The sequence below is a fragment of the Chinchilla lanigera genome, unplaced genomic scaffold, assembly GCF_000276665.1.
Source record: "Chinchilla lanigera isolate Chin_1 unplaced genomic scaffold, ChiLan1.0 scaffold00004, whole genome shotgun sequence".
NCBI classification, from domain to species: Eukaryota; Metazoa; Chordata; class Mammalia; order Rodentia; family Chinchillidae; genus Chinchilla; species Chinchilla lanigera.
The window spans coordinates 25,267,307-25,283,248 of record NW_004955405.1 but is presented as its reverse complement, the minus strand read 5'-3'; the positions used below and the strand labels follow the sequence as shown (position 1 = coordinate 25,283,248).

Below are 15,942 nucleotides of genomic sequence, written 5' to 3'. Positions count from 1 at the left end.
CTAAAGATCTATAAAATTAAAAAGAAAGTTACTGACAATTTTCTTTTATATTGTTTAAAAGCTACCTTCTAATGGAAGTAAACTAGCCTATTGGTTCTTCTGTTTTGTTTTGTTTTGTTTTTTTTCTGGTACCAGGAATTGAACTCACGACCTTGTGCTTGCCAGGCAGGTGCTGTGCCACTGAGCTAAATCCCCAGCCCCTCCTATTGGTTATTTTGAAATTGTATTTCTTAATGATTTTCATGGTTTAGAAAATATTTATAATACCAGAAACATTACAGAGAATTTGATGATTCTACTTGCCCAATTCTCCCTGTTATCAAAATCTTACATTCGTATGGCACATAGGTTATGGTTAATTGATATTAATACATAATGGAATTATTAACTTTGTAAGATTCTACTTTATTCATATTTCCTTACTTTCTTACCTAATATTTACTTGTTTCAGTGTACTCTCCAAGATATCATGATGCATCAGCTGTCGTATCTCCTTACCCTGTTGACTGCCTCAGTTTTTCAAACTTTCCATAGATTTTTATTTACTGTGGAAGGTTATACTCATAGTGCTTGAGTATTCTGTAGAATGTTCTACATTTTTTTCAATTTTCTTTATGTTTTTTTCCACGACTATATTAGTTTTATGTGTTCTTGGGAAGAAGACGATAGAGCTACCTTACCATTATAATCTCATTATATCCAGGAAGTACATTATCCTCTGTTGATGTTAACGTTAGCTTGGCACTGACCTCACTGTGAGCGCCCTTTCTCTTCCCTTTGGCATACTCTACACCCTTTGGAAAGAAGTCACTTACCTCACACTTCAGAGGAGAGGAGGCATGCCCTCCCTCCATCTGGGTGGACTCTATGTGCAAATTATTTGGAATTCTGGACCACAGGTTTGTTTCTTCTCTAATTATGTACTGATCTAATCAAGTATTTATATCACTTGAATTCTTCCACACTACTTTTTACTTATGATGTACTATTCCTTTATTTAGTTTGCTTGCCCAACTCTTTCAGCTTTGCCTATTGTAGCTCTTTCATTTGACTTCTGTGTCTTTTTCACATCATCCCATCTGTTTAAAAAAATTCTCTTTCAGGCAATATTCCTCTTCACATCATTTTATTTTTTTCTTGCTCTTTTCCTGGGTTATCTGATCCTCCAAGGAGCTGTGGTTCCTTGTATTGAAGAATGTTATTGGACACCAATTCTAAGTGGCAGGTGTGCTTGTTGTCTTTAGATATGTGTATATTAATGCATTATCTATACATATCTATGAATATTTCTGTATGGAACCATTTGTATTTATGTCAAACTAAACATTAGCTCATGTCAGTGTCTCCAACACCAATCCATTACCACATAAGTCTCTGGAACTTCTTTCAGTGGTTTATCTATAAACACTTTGTCCAAAGGTGAGAAAATCAACTCTTATGATTTGCCATCTATTTTCTCAATTACTCAGTTTCCACTTACACATATATAGCAGTAGGAGAACGATTACCTTATTTCCATTGTAAAAAATCTTTACCAAGAATAGCACAGTGCTGATATATAATCTCTTTAGTCTTTATGTTGAGACCACACTTTTTCTATTCTTTTCCCCACCTCTACATTAAATGTTTTAACACTTGATAATTCAGTTAGAGTGTTCTGTTATAGTATACTTTTCATCCTGAATTGTTCATATTCTTAAATTGCTTTTCGAAATTCCATGTATTTTCTGTCTTCAGTAGTGCAGATTGTTAAGTATCCCTAATTACAGTATCATATATGATACACTGTGCTAAACATTTCCTCATGCTGTGTTATTTCAGCTGTCTTCACTTTCCTGCAGACTCCTGGAAAATGCTAATTTTTTCTTTTTTCTATAGCTTTTTTTCAGAACATTACTTCATTGGAACCATAAAGTACACAGCCTTTCGGAATGGCTTGAGGAAGTTGTCACTACACACTCAGAACTCATCCAAGTTGTTGAGCATCTTGGCAGTTCATTTCTCTTTATTACTGATTAACACACCATTGTGTGGTTCTTATGAACCACAGCTCGTGTATCCACTCACTTACTGCAAAACACCTTCACTACTTCTAGTATCTGGAAATTACAAATAAAACTATTACAAGCATTTACATAAATATTTTTGTGTGAACATGAGTTTTCAAATTAGTCAAACCAGTGACCAGGAGTGTAGTGGCAATTACTGGATTTTTAAAAAATTTTTGTTTTCCTGATTTTTCTTTCATACAGTTGCCATCTCTGATAATATACTATTAGCAACCTTCTCACGGCATCTAATCTATCCTTCTGCTGCACGGCTTGGTTTCCCCCTCAAACCCAGGTCTATGTTTGGGTGATCATTAATGGGAAGTGGCATTAATTCTCTAAAAGTGGATTAACACACACATTCAAATCACTTAACTTTTCAACCGAGAGTTCATAGAAAGTCTATTTCCTTCCTGCAGTAGCCGTCACTCCAGGTTTTGGTTTTGACTCCAATAAGTGGGAAGAACAGTTTTTGTTATTGATGCTTCTTCCTCTTTTCTTCTACCATCTTTTCTCCCTCCCCTCCTTCATTTTCTTTCTTCCATTCATTTCTTTTCCTCTTTTTCATTCTTTTTTAATAAGAGGTTAAAAGAAATTGATTATTAAAGAAACCAAAGCCTAGTAAACATCAAAAATGGAGAGCTCACAAACTCTTCTGTATGATGTCGTTAAATTACTGACAAACAAAAAATCTTCAACAGACACATGCCAGTGGTGCTGCTTTATTTAAGCAAGTGACTCTCCCTGATGCTTTTGAGGCACTTCTTCTGGGGTTGTACAAAGTCATCATCTGAATCATCACTAAATTTATTATCTTCTGATTCTTTCCTGAATTCTACTTTAGGAAACCTTTTTTTCTGGGTAAAGGTTCTTTAGAAGTTCTTCAAAATAGCTTTCAAGTTTTATACCAGCATTGCCTACTTCTGAATCAGGCTCACTGAATTCAGCACAGTTTTGAAAGATCAAACTGAAATCAGCTACAAAATCTTGAGGCTTTGTGTACAAGGAGTAATCTTCTTGCAGTCTTTTCTTGATGTTTGACAAGTCCATTAGATTTTGAATTATTTTATAATAATCAGGCACAGTTAGAGGAGCAGGGTCTTGAAAAGCCAGGCTCATTTCATGGCAGCAAAGAAACTGAAGCAGGCATTCATACTTCCTTTTATCTATTGGTGCTAATTTAACAAGAACTTCAGTTTTCTCTTTTCCCAAATTGTGACTTGGAGCATCACAATTGTACTCAACTTCTGGTTTAGACAGATCTTGGTAGAAAGTACAAATCTACTCTCCATTTGGAAAATTTGTCACTGTGGGCACATGACAAGAGAGATGGCAAACTTTTGGATGCTTCTCACAGCACAGCAGTTCCCCTCCATTTTGACAAACTGTAAACCAAAATCAAAAGCAAGTGGAACAGGATATTCCTGTTGCTATCTTTACAATGATGGTAGAAATAAATAAAAAAGGAAAAGCTCTGCTGCATCAGCTAGAGAGCCTTGCAAAGGATCATCCCATGAAACTTATGCAACAGCAGTAAGAAGTGGCTGGGTTTTCTAAACAGCTGGAGCTGTTGGCAACTTTCTAAATGGGCAGTTTCCAGTGGCAACAGTGCAACATTACTTTATAGCAAGTGATTGATTACATACTGGTTACCGCATCTCCTTCGTGCAAGGTGTGATGCTTCCCCAGTGACCAACACCACCATCCAACTTCACTGTGATCCTAGTTTCTGGGCCCCAAATATTATCAACTTAGGTTCTTTAGTAATTGAGGATAAAGAGAGCCAGCCACAGATGCCGAAGCAGAATCCTGCTGTGGAACAGGAGTCACAGCCGTCAGGTGGTTTATCTTCAAACCAGTTATCCAAGTTTCCGACCCAGATCAGCGCAGCTCAGTTATGACTCCAGCGTATGCAGCAACAGGTAATGGCTCAGAGGCAACAGGTGCAACGGAGGCCAGCACCTGTGGGTTTACCAAGCCCTAGAATGCAGGGGCCCATCCAGCAGCCTTCCATCTCTCATCGGCAATCCCCTCCACATTTGATAAACTTTCAAAATCACTGCCCTAAACTCAATGGACCAGGGCTTCCTCCTCATCCTCAACAGCTGAGGTACCCACCAAACCAGAATGTACCTCTGCAAGCAATAAAGCCCAACTCCCTGCAATGCCTTTCATGGCTCAGCAAACCACAAAACAGTGGCAAATCAGCAGTGGACAGGCTACCGCTCACGCTCTACTCCTTCCAGTCCCACCATCACAAGTGCTTCAGGGAAAGGGTTTTGGTTCACCTGTGATTGATCAGAGTGCATCAGTGGGAGGTTCTTACAATCTTCATTCTCTTCCCGATATTGATTGTTCGAGTACCATTATGATGGACAATACTGGGAGAAAAGATCCTAGCACCGATCATGGCCAGCCCGGACCACCCTCCAATAGAACAGTGTGGTCACCAAACTCATCGTTGCCTTCTCCGGGATTTGCGGGACCTGTTACTATGACTAGCGTTCATCCCCTAATATGTTCACCTAGTGCCTACAGCATTGGGAGCCGAAGAAGCTCTGGTTTTTCCAGAAAACCAACAGGAGATGATTCTGCACACAAAGTGCCAGTAGTCATGTAGGAACAAATCCAAATAAAACAAGAAAACAGTGGACTACCAGAAAAGTATGATTTTTCCATTGTTATAGTGAAACAAGAATCAGATGAAGAATCTAGACCTCAAAATACCAACTATCCAAGAAATGCATTCACTTCCCTGCTCTTAAGTAGCAGTCTGAACTCTGTTTTTGAGGAGACTGTTGCAAGATCTGATGCCCCCAATAGCGCAGCGGGTCAGCTTGCACTGCACCAGGAGAGCCTATCTAGTGAGAAGTCTGAGTGACTCGAAGCATCCCAGAAGTCTCCCCTTCATGTAAGGGAGACAAGGAAGGAGAACGACCCCAGTGAGGACTGGTGTGCAGTTTGTCAAAATGGATTTTTTTTTTTTTAAGACAAGATCTTGCTATATAGTTCAGGCTGGCCTTGAACTCATCATGTAACTCATGCTGGCTTCAAAAGCTTGGCAATCCTCCTGACTCAGCATCCCCAGTGCTGAGATTATAGGCATGCACTACCATGTCCAGAATGGAATTACTGGATTATATGATATGAGTATATTTAATTTGTAAGAAACTACAAACTCTTGTTCAAAGCAGGTATATAATTTTTCATTAAAGTCAGGGTTTCTGTTCTTCCCTATTCTAGTCAGAATTTGATATTGTCATTTTACTTTTAGATTTTTACCATTATAAGAGGCATGGAGTGGTATCTCATTGTGATTTTAATATTTCCAATTCCCTAGTGACAAATGATGTTAAGAATCCTTTCATATGCTTACTTACATCTACTTTGTGAATAGTCTTGTCATGCATTGATAATTCACTTAGAATGGACTATCAAATATTGCACCCATGTTTAAGTTGGATTGTTTTATTATTGTTAAATTTTAAATTCTTGTATATTTTGGATACAGATTCTTTATCAGATAAGTGTCTTACAAATACTTTCTCTAAATATCTAGCTTGTCATTTCATTCTTTTTATGTCTTCACAGAACAAAAGTTATTTTAATAAAATCCAATTTGTTGAACTTTCATAGGAGCACATTTATATAATATCTAAACATTCATTTGAACAGTCAGGTTAATTTTCTCATATTTTCTCCTAGAAGTTTTGTAGTTTTATATTAAAATTTTCATATATTTGGAGAAATTTTTGTGTAAGATATAAAGCTTATGTTTAGTTTACTATTTAAAATAAATAAGATATATAATAACTCTAATACCATTTATTGAAAAGATCATTTTTTTCCTCCTTTCAGTTGCCTTTGCTCTTTTTCCAAATATGAGTTGGCTGTATTTGGATTTGTTGTGGATGTATTTCTGGGCTTTAATTTTGTTCTATCGAACTATGTCATTTCTCTGCAAATAGCATATTCTTCTGCTTATTAGAGTTTTATTATAATGTATGAGTTTCCAGCTTTGTTCCCCTTCCTCAGGACTTTGTTTACTATTGTAGGTTTTTAGACTTCCATATACACTTTGTCATCAATTTTCCATCTTCAGAAAATATCTTGTTAGGATTTTAATTGGGATTGTAGTCAGTCTGTAGATCATTTTGAGAAGAACCCAAATCTTAATCTAGGATACAGAACATCTCTACTTTTACGTAAATCTGGCTTCAGAAGTTTCAGTCCAGGATTGATGGGCTGGCTCCAAGGCAGAAACATCAGGCAGAAGGGTGTGGCAGAACAAAGCTGTTTGGTTCATGGCAGCTGGTAAACAAACAGAGAAACAGTGCCTGAGAAGCAGGCTGTGAGGGACCAGACGTAGGACCAAAGTCATGCCCCGTGACCCACCCAGACACTTAGATGCTTTATTAATCCCCTAAGTGACTCCCAGACCAATTAAGTTGACACTTATTTTAACCCTCACAGCTTCAATTCACAGGCAATTTTTAACTCACAACCTATGCAGAATATTTCTCCTTATGTGAGCTTTGGTTGGTTATTTATATCATTCCAAGAATTGTTCTACTCAGTCTAAATTAGCAAACCTAAACATTGAATCTATGCAGCACTCCTTTTGTGTTCTTTCCACGGGATCCGTAAGGATTGCCTGTCCTTTATATTTGATATTGGCAATTTGTGACTTTTCCTTCTTTGTGGTTAGTTTTGCTGGCATTTATAAAGTTTGCTGATTTTTTAAAACATCAACATTTGACATTATCAGCTTTATTATTGAATTGTTTATTTCATTGCTTTGTGTTTTCTTTTGCTCGTTTTTCTTCTGGCATTTCATAACTGAAATTACTATTCCTTCTCTATTGTCCTAAAGTGAAAATCTAGAATATTTGGAATATTTAGAATACATAATACATATAGTAACCTTCAAAACACTGTTTTAATTGCATCTACATATTGTGGTAGGTTTTATTTTCACTTTAAGCATTCTTAAAAAGTCTTGAACTTTCTCTTTGTATTATTTTTAATACTTTGTTTAATTTTCATGTATTTGTCCTATCTTCTTTCATTAGTAGTATAATTCCATTGTGGTCTGACAACCTACTTTGTATTTTTCTTTCTTTTAAAATGATACAATTTTTTTATGGCTCATACTTTTCCTTTCATGACTGTGCCATATGAGCTTGAAAAAATTTATATATTGTTGTTGGATGAGTAATCTATAAAGGTCACCTTGGATTTGTATCCTTAGAGTAATCCATTGTTATAGCCCCAACTCTGTCACTCTGCTGTGTAGTTGAAATAGAATTGAATTGTTATGTATTATTGAACACAATACCTTCATTTCTAAAGCCTTTAATGCTATCTCTAACCTCTTCTATCACAGAATGTGGCATTATTCTTCATTTGAAAGGAAGAAATCCTGATGGAGCAAAGTGAACTTTAGTCCTCAGATATTAAATAATTTAAAGCAGTATCAGTAATAGTATATATTCGTTCTTCCAATATATAACCTTTTATTGTAAGTGTCTGCAGGTCCTTCTGGAGAAAACTAATATATATTTTTCTCAAGGAGATTTCTAACTCTTATTCAAAAGCCTTGAACTCTAACCTGGATCAAATTTTGAAATTGGTAATACTCTGTTGTAGTGTCATATCAAGTCACTTTTTTAATGTAATAAATCTAGGATTTAGAAAAGTCAAAAGATATAGACTGTAATTTGTAATATTCTTTAAACCCTTAGGCTGCAAGCTAACCTTACTTTTTTTTTGCTATATGAGGCAGTAAATTACCTTTTATTTTGTAAATCATTTAATTTAGGTTGCTATCTCTTGCATGGGGAAGAATTATATTTACATCAAATTGAAATTCACCAATGCAGATGTTCCAGTCCTGTGTGTTGATTTGCCCTCGGGCTGTTTCTCAGGTAGATAGCTATGTAGCTTCATTTAGGGTCCACAGCAATTGCAATTTATATACAGCATTCTGTGATAATTATTTTTTCAAACAACATGAGCAGATAATTTATGTACAAGGAGATGATACTAGAAGGTGTTTGGCTGTAATTGAAGGGATTTTTTTTCCATTTCAAATTCACATGGTTGCTATCCTAACTCCTGAAGTGATGGTAATAAAAAGTGTAGCCTTGTGAAATGTCTCAAGTTGCTCTGATTGGTATCAATGTCCTTATAAAGGGACCCTCGGAGATCTCTACTTCTTTGTACCATGAGAAGATATAAGATGTCATTAGCATGTAACTCTGAAAGCTTTCACCAGAACCTGCTCATGTTGGCATCATGATCTCACATTTTTTGGCTCCACAAATGTGAGAAATAATTTTTGTTGTTTATTAATCACCATATTATTGTACTCTTTTGTACCAACTTAAACTGACAATGAATGACTGACTCATTTCTGTCTCAAATTTTTCCTCTCTTCATAATAAAGCTTAGTGTATGATACTTTCAGAATCTTTACTGGCTATTCATGGAAAATTTCCTGAAGTAGAAATTTTTAGTGTAGGAGAGAGGTTAGAACAATCTGAATGGCAGTGTTTCATCAGCTTGGTTCTCAGCAGTGTGGAAATCACAGGGTTCCTAGCAATCTGCTCTATCTATCTGCAGATTGAGTAACCTTACAAAGAAGCATCTATAAAGACAATGAATTTAAATTTACTTTCAACTACCTTCTTGCTACCTAGGAAATGTTTAAAAAGTGGTTCTACAGAAAATCCTTTCTTATGCAAGCCTGAAAGAGAAAGAACTGAGAGGATATGATTATTTCCAATGTCTTTGCTCACCCATGCCATCTACAAAGGAGTAAACATCTTGAAATAACAAGTTTGGGCATGAAATTTTATTTGAGAAATGTTTCCTATGGAATTGAAAGAGTAATTTCACCAAATCTTTCTTATGGTCAAATTCTTCGATGTCAGTTCTGCTCAAACATTTTATGAAGAAAATGTGTCAGTGAAGTTCACACCACTTCATTCTGAATGTGTAGGGAAAACTCTTAACATCTATTATACTTACAACAGTTTGAAAATGATATTTAGCAATTTTCCTAATGATATAGAATGCAAACATTACTTTAATCTATTCTTTGTAGTGTAAAATGAAATCGCTATACCATTCCTTTTTTAAAGACATGGCTTTATATTTGTTTCTAGGATAACCTCTAAGAAAACTCTATTACACTTCTCTGTCATTTACTTTTTAAAAACAATTTAGGATTCATTTTTCAACTTTTTCATCTTAAAACAGAAGCTTTATTCTGTGTTGAAGTTTCTTCCTCCTTGATAGAAATGTAATTTTAGTTTATATACGTTGACATTTGAATTTGTATACATTCATTAAACATTCAGATTGTATAAATAATGCTATCTGTATTTTAACAAAAGAAGCTTTTGTGGATGAATAACATCTTCAACTGGCATTATAACAGCTATTGAGAATTGGAAATTTCTGCATTAAAAACACAGTCTGAAAGTAACCTGGCTGATGGGAGGAACAAAATGGAATAATGTTTTAAACAGCAGTTCCTTAAATGTGTTTGATGAGTCAACAGTTCCAATTACATAGAATATATGTCATATTTTATACCTTTCCTGGGAGAGTAGATTCATTAAGAAGATATGTATCCTGGGCTAACATATTTATGTTCTACAAATTTACTGTGTTTGCACTCTCCTTGGCTCCTAGAGCAGCTTCTTTTATGCTCTGAAAAGACCCCTGTCCTTTTATCTTAGTGGCAGAGCCTTGAACTCTAGTTTGTACAATAATTCATTGTACAGTTCTGTTCACTTCTCATTTTGCAACTCATTGCTCTGCATGCTTAATCCACTTGCTTTCTTGACCAGTTACCATCACACACATTCACCTTGGACCTGGGACATATCTCACCAATTTCTTTATTAATTTGTCATAAGAGCATAAATGCATCATTTTAACCACATTTATTTCAACCATATGTGAGAGAAAGCAGAATGGAATACCTATTAAGTTAGATTGTAATATTTTTCTATGAAAATCTAACACCTAGTGTATTACCTCATAGTAGGAACACAATGGAATTTTGCTAAGTGAATAAGAAAGGGAATGTACCTGCAAAGAGAAAAATCAGGAGAGGTAACCATAGGAAGTATAGCAACACTATATATACAGAAAGGACACAGAGGGAAGAGAAATTGCAGAGAGAAAAAAGAACAGGCTTATAGAAAAGAGCTGGACGTATTATAATATATACCTGTGGCAAATGGAAGGCAAGGAAAAGCAAGAAGTTTCATAGGAATTAAGAGAAGATTTGCTGAACAGTTGGGGTGTGTGAAAGAATTTGATTATATTCATGCACTCATGATTAATTCAATTCATAGCTATTAAGCACCTTCCGTGTGTCAGGCATTGCACTGAGATAGATGCTTGTGCTCATGTAACTTCTCTCTACCTTTAGATGGGTATAGTAATAATAGATAATGAGATTATGCATTATGAAAAAGTGCTCCAGCAAAAATAAAATTATAAAATAAGCTAATTTCAATATACTAAGTATATTGACAGGGAAGTCAAGAAAGGTATCATGGAAACAGTGAAGTCTGAGTAGAAAGGGATGGTTGGGGTCAGCTGAGTGTATGAGTAAAGGGGATATGTAGAGGGAACAGTTAAAGCAAAAGTCTTTAGGTAGATCCTTTCCTGGGATCTGGGAGCAGTATCAGAAAGCCAGAAGTGCTAGAGCAGAAGGACCAAGGAGAGAAGAAGCAAGGTTATGTCAGGTTTATTGGAGAGATTGGAGAGAATCATAAGTATTAGTGGGTTTAACTTTGAGTGATATTGGAAGTCCTGAGATTGCTTAAAGTAGGAGACTAATTTGTCTTTCTTTTGTTGGAAAAGAGTTATCTTTCTTCTGGGAGAATACAGAGAAGGGAATAGCTGGGTCAAATGGGACCTCTAATCCTAGTTTTTTGAGAAATTTCCACACTGATTTTCACAGTGGTTGCACCAGTCTACACTCCCACCAACAATGGAGAAGGGTTGCATTTCCCCCCACAATCTCACCAACATTTGTTATTGGTTGATTTTTTTTTTGTCTCTTTAAAATAAAAAGTAAATCCAAGAAAAGAGTTATGTTATTCAGCTGTTATTAAAAACCCAATGGAAGTTTTCAGTCAGACTGCTTTTAGGAGTAAGTAATATAATAAAATTTTATGTATCATTAAAGGATGTATTTTTTGTCATGGGAAAGATGGTCTGGCGGTATAGGTTCTGAAGATGGCTTAATGAATCTACAATTCTGGCACCATAGGCCTATCATTTTTTGGTCTTCCCGTCCTGCCTGGTTGGTAATGTGGTGCTATAACTCAAAGCATGGCGTTTTCACAGGTCTGTCCTCAGAGGCGGGAATAAAGAAAGCATCTCACTTTTGACTTTGTGTTCACTTTTACTCTCTGGCTGCAATCTGATTGATTGGTCTCACCCATATGTGTGATGGGGTCCCTTTAATTCCAGCATCATATCCTTAATCCTAGTATCTCCCACTCTAAATCCAGCCACCTCTTAAAAGCCAGCTACGACCACACGAGGCCTTGGAGGAACATTAGATACAAGCCATGACAGTGTACTATTTGTGTTTTTCACTTCTTATATGCTTAAATTGTTCCATTACTGCTTTTATAGCATCTCACAAATTTTGATAAGTTGTATATCTATTTTCATCTACTTAAAAATATTTTTAAAGTTCCCCTTGAGGCTTCCTTTTTGACCCGGAATAATTAAACTGAATTTCCAAATACTCTAATCGGGGATTTCTATTTTCAACTACAAATCGCTGGTTGAATTCCACTGTGATCTGAAAGCACATTTTGTACAGTTTTATGTTTTAAATACAATTGAAGAATGTTTTATCTTCCAAGGTATGGTACATTTTGGTGAATTTCTCGTGTTATCTTGGGAAGGGTGCATATATTTTTACTTTTGGATGTAATTGTGTATAAATGTCAGGTAAATCTGGTACGCTGGTTAGATCAGATATATCTCTAGTGAATTTTACAGACTCATATATCAATTGCTGAAAGAATAGATCTGATTTTTGCAACTTTAGAAGTATGTGTCTTTCAATTTTATCATGTTTAGCTCATATTTTGAAATTGTTAGTTGTAAACAAATTAATAATTCCATAAGGTTGTCCCTCTTCATCCTTAATACATTCCTTTTTCTGAAATGTACTTTCCTGAATTTAGCACAGCTACTCAAAATTTCTTTTGTCATTATTAATATCACATAACTTTCTATTTTTAATTGAATGTATTCAAACATTCACAGCTGAAGTTCTTATTCATATAGCTGGGTTAATATCTTTCATATATATAATTTTTGTATACATCATAATTGTTTATTTTTCTCCTCTTCTTTAGCTTTTCTGTTTTAAATTATTTTTGTGTTTTCATTGCCTTTCTTTAGTATACCAATTATAGTTATTTTAAAACGCTAAAATATTTGCTGTAATCACTGTATTCATTTTATCCATGTTATACTCATTTATTTATCCATGTTATACTTATTTACTACTTTGGCAATTATCTTTTAGATCAATTAAAGTTAAGAATATGGAAAGATATGATTATCCACCTGTATTCCTTTTTTCATTGTCTTCTTTATGCAGATCTTAGTGTCTGACTGATATGCTTCCTTCTCTCTGAAGAACATCTCTAACATTTCTTGCAGAATAAGTTAGATGGAGGTGAATTCATTTAGTTTATAATAGTCTGAAGAAGTTATTAAATATCTTTTAGTTTAAAGGATATTTTCACTGGATACAAAATTCTAGGTTGTTATTATTCTTCTTCCATCAATTTAAGTATCTAACTTTGCTTTCTTTTCTGAGTATCTAAGTCCGCTTTCTTCCTTTGTGTTTGTGTGATTAATAACAAGGAGTCCACTATGGTATGAACTTTGTTTCTGTACAGGAAAGTAGTGTTTGTTTTTCCTGATGCTGTGTCTTGGTTTTGAGGGACTTTTAAAAAATATTTGACGTTCGTATAACATTCTGGACTTGTGATTTCATGTCTGTCACTAAATTCCCACAGCTATTGGCCTTTTAACTTTATCTTATACTTGGTCCTTCTTTCTTTTTTTCCTTCTTTTTATATATTTTGTATAAAGTACAGTTGAAAATGTCTTAGATATTCTTATATGTTCTGTTTAATTCTGTCATTTTGAATATTTTCCTTTCTTAAATCTTTGAATTTTAGTTTGAGAGATACTTATTGACTTATTTTGAAGATAAATTTTTCTTTTCTTTTTTGAATCACTTTAACTATTTATTCTATGGAAGTCATTCTTAGTTTTCTTTGCCATATTTTTGATTTATGTCATTTCATTTTGATTCTTTTATGTAGTTTCTATCTCTCTGATAATATTGTCCTTTTGTTGGCAACTTGCATGTTGCCTACTTTTTTGACTAGCAAACTAAACCATGGTTAAATTCCTTGTCTTGTGATTTCAGCATACAAGGGGTGATCCAAAGCAATAGTGAATGTTTAAATTTAGAAAACCTTAGTTCAGTAAAGCCATTGTTAATAACAAGTGTGTTTTAAAGTGAGAGGAAGTATTTGAGGGGGATCAATGGCAATGTGTCTCTTACTATAATGATTTTTTAAATTAAATATATACTATATTTTATGATCATCTCACACTGATCAAATGTTTATCATAATTTCTGTCAAATGAAAACATTACAGCTTGTCTTCATCCACCTTCTTCATTAGATCTGGCATTGTGAGACTTCTGGCTCTTCTGCAAAATCAAAACAACCTTGAAAAGTAAATGTTTTGAATAGATTGAGGCATGGAGACAAGTAAACAGCACAACTAAATACACGCTTGAAAGAGAGCTTCCAGAAATTATTCAGAAAGTGATAAGAAAATTGTGATAAGTGTATTCAAAATTAGAGAGAGTATTTTGAGAGGGATTAATGGAAATGTGTCTCATCGCAATGAAATTTCAAAATTAAAATGTTTATTCTATAGGTAATAGAAATTAGGTAGTTGTTTAGTATGAGTTTGTATTTTAATCACTGAACAGTTAGGCATACATTTAATAATTTCTGTAGTTTTAGGTGCCTGAATCTTCAAATTTCTTTAATGTTCTTTTGTTTGTTATTGTTACCTTCCTTGTTCACTTTGAGTTTCTTCCCTAAGAATTCCCTCTCCAAAGAGTTCATAACTTGTAGCTCTTTTGTCTATAGTCCACTAGTGCTCTCTTTGTGTGGTGGTAAAATATGAAGGAGTGGAAGAGTCTCAGAATTTATGATATAATCTCAGTCTTTTAATTGTCTTGTGTCCCTATACCTTTTTCTCCACCAGAAGACGAAAAGTAGCTGGTACTGGGCCAGGCTATAGCTCAGTGGCACAGTACCTGCCTGGCAAGTGTGAGATCTTGAGTTTGATTCGTGGTACCTCCCCCAAAATGAATCTGTTACTTTAATATCTTTTCTGTGGTTACTAGGCCTTTGTGATAGAGAAAACCCTTGTTATATTTCACAATGACCTATCTAGAATAGGAATTTTCTAGGATCTTCCAATTAAGAAGTAAGCTTCTTAGAAGTAAATCCCATGTATATTGAGCCTCAAAGAATACAGACCTTGAGAGATTCTCACTTTTTTTAACGTTTATATTCAGTCTCCAGAAATTCACCAAAATTACCATTTAGTTTAGTTAGGAATGTAGAGGCACAGGGACTTCTGCTTCTGATTAAACATTATTGATTATATTTCTATGACTTTGCCTATATCTACAGATTTTTGAGATGTTTTCCTTTACAACTTTCTTTCTTCTTTAGTTCTTTCTTTCTTCCTTTGTTTCTTTCTCTCTTTCTCTTTGCATGTGTTTGCAGTGCATATTGTTTATAGTCCTTTTGTGGAGTTGGTACATGTACACATCACATTTTAATTCCTTTTTTGTCTCCTTTCCCTCATGTTTTCCACCCTTCCTCCATCTCTTGATCCCTTTTCCATTTGAGAAGGATCTTCCTCTCCACTCCTTACCTTTTATTCATGTTTTTGTTTATAATTTGGGTTTCTCAAAAGAGAAACCAGGCAACATTTAAGCTTCTGGGTCTAATGTATTTTACTCAGCATTATGATCTTATGTTCTTATTATGGTGTGCCCACTTTCCTACAAATGACTCAAGTTTATCTTTCTTTATGAAATATCACTTTTTCTTATAATTGATTTTCAATTTGTTCACCTTTTCTCTTATTGTAAGGAGTAAAGTGAAGTCTTCTAAGCTCTTTACAGATCAAAGCTAAAGCCAGAAGGCTAGGCCCCTGAATTTTACTGTATTGCAAATCCTAGTTACTTTTATCATTGCTGAAACAAAATACCATATATCCACAAGTTAAGGGAGGAAAGGTTTATTTAGCTCACAGTTTGTAGTGGTTTCAGTCCAAAATCAGGTGACTTCAAGGCAGGGTGGTGTGGCAGACAGGCCTCACAGGGGGAAAATATTCATTGCAGGCAGAAAGTAGCAAAGCAACAAGAGAGGGAGGAAAAATTCTTTCTGTCTCTTATAATGTATGCAGGTTACTCTCCCAAGGTTGGGTGTAGCACTCATACCCTTAATCCCAGCATCACACACTCTAGACTCAGCCACCACTGAAAAGGCCTTATGACCACATAAGATTTTTAGGAGACTCTGAACACAGGCCATAACATTCTACCACAACATCCAAAGACTCAGGCACATCCTTTTATGAAAAAGACATTTAGTCCATCTTCAACTGTTGCCAAGGTCCTCACAATCTCAGAAAAGTCTAAACTCCAAGTCTCTTCTGATATTAAAGGCAAGCTCTTAGCTGTGAATGACTGTACCAATGAGAACAAAGTTAAAGATTTCCATCAT

The 15,942-nt window shown here is 35.0% G+C and overlaps 1 pseudogene; it reads left to right on the top strand.

Annotated features, from left to right (window-relative positions):
• The first annotated feature begins 3,432 nt into the window (after window positions 1-3,432).
• Window positions 3,433-5,037, top strand: LOC102025430 (annotated as a pseudogene).
• The last annotated feature ends 10,905 nt before the right edge of the window (window positions 5,038-15,942 follow it).